We start from the raw sequence: 1,603 nt of genomic DNA, 5'->3' as shown, positions 1-1,603 counted from the left end.
CCCCTGTCACACATCACCCCCTCCCCCCACCCCCCTTTCCTTCATCATTACCTCTGCCTCCTCCCTGCCCCCGGACAGTGCTGACCAAGCGTTGGACCGATTCGCGATGAAGAAATTCTACGAGGACAAAATTGTGCCGGTGGGGCAGCCCTCCCAGCGCAGGTAGGTCACTCGGTGAGGTGGGGGGGATGGGGCCAAGCTGACAGAGACGGGGAGCGGGGACAGGAATGCACAGGATGTAGGAGAATGCCGGGTAACCTGTACTCACCAGAGGCTTTCCTCCTGCAGTAACACTGTGTAAGCAAATCGCGATCTGTGTCACACAGAACTTCCCTCGGTATCTAACCCCGTGCTGTCCCTGTCCTGGGAGTGTTTGATGGGGACAGTGTAGAGGAAGCTGAAAATGTGTTGCTGGAAAAGCGCAGCAGGTCAGGCAGCATCCAGGGAACAGGAGAATCGACGTTTCGGGCATAAGCCCTTCTTCAGGAATGTGGATCTAGCCTGTGTTGTGCCCGTGCTCTGGGTTATATGAGTGACGGTGAGTGTGGCCTCAGTGTTAATGGTCTCTCCGTCTCTGCTGCAGGTATGTGCATTATTTCAGTGGCCTGCTCTCTGGAACCATCAAGATGAACAATAAGCCTTTGTTCTTACATCACGTCATCATGCACGGAATTCCTGACTTCGACGTTAAAGGTGGTAAGGCTTCAGTTACCCCGAGAAATTATTCCTGAATGTTTCAAAGTGTTTGAAACAAAAGGTAGAGGTTTTTGTCTTCTGTGCTGGGGATCCTGTCTCTGCTGCAGGATCCTGTCTCCTTCAGATGTGCTCAGTGGGGAATGCTGGCATTTGTTGACAGTACTTTTGGTCCATTCCATGACCTGGAGGATCCTTAAACTCTAAACGTTCCTTGAGAGACGCAGACTTCTCTCTCAGTGTAGGACTAAAGCCAAACCATCCTCTGATACACCTGTAATGCTCAAAGTCTCCACCTTGGATAACAGCTACTGTGTTGGAATAAATACTTGGTTCCTTGTAGTGTCCTGGGTTTCTGGGTCATCATTTTCACATGAGAAAAGGGTGTCTCTTTTACTGGGGTTTCCTGGATGCTCAAGCCAAGCACATGCACATACTTCACAATCTCCTGTTTCATTGGTCTGGCTCCCATGGAGTCATGTATAAGATCTTCCCCTCGAGATCATAGAGAAGTACAGCATGGAAGCAGACCCTTCGGTCCAACCAGTCCATGCCGACCAGATATCCCAACCCAATCTAGTCCCATCTGCCAGCTCCCGGCCCATATCCCTCCAAACCCTTCCTATTCATATACCCATCCCACCACTTCTTCTGGCAGCTCATTCCATACACGCACCACCCTCTGTGTGAAAAACCTGCCCCTCAAACCCCCTTGAAATCTTTCCCTTCTCCTCCAGCTGGATGTTACCTGTCCCTCGGTTCTCAGTTGTGTCACTGAAGGATTGTTGCTCACCCTGCACTATCTCTGTCTCTGGCGTTGATTATTCTACTGACTGAACAACTCCTCAATCAACTCCAGTGGGTTGGACTGTTAGTTCTGGTTCTCAGTATTAGTTTCTTCACCCAAACC

The 1,603-nt window shown here is 50.5% G+C and overlaps 1 long non-coding RNA gene across 1 annotated transcript in view; it reads left to right on the top strand.

Moving 5' to 3' along the window:
* Positions 1–691, top strand: part of LOC122547356 — an 8,862-nt gene extending 8,171 nt beyond the window's left edge. Inside the window, exons 2-3 of the long non-coding RNA XR_006310982.1 lie at positions 79–162; positions 584–691. This is a non-coding gene — a long non-coding RNA (uncharacterized LOC122547356). The remainder of the gene's footprint in view (positions 1–78; positions 163–583) is intronic.
* The last annotated feature ends 912 nt before the right edge of the window (positions 692–1,603 follow it).

This window comes from Chiloscyllium plagiosum, unplaced genomic scaffold, assembly GCF_004010195.1.
Source record: "Chiloscyllium plagiosum isolate BGI_BamShark_2017 unplaced genomic scaffold, ASM401019v2 scaf_4896, whole genome shotgun sequence".
In the NCBI taxonomy this organism is placed as follows: Eukaryota; Metazoa; Chordata; class Chondrichthyes; order Orectolobiformes; family Hemiscylliidae; genus Chiloscyllium; species Chiloscyllium plagiosum.
This window is presented reverse-complemented; position numbering and strand designations above follow the sequence as displayed.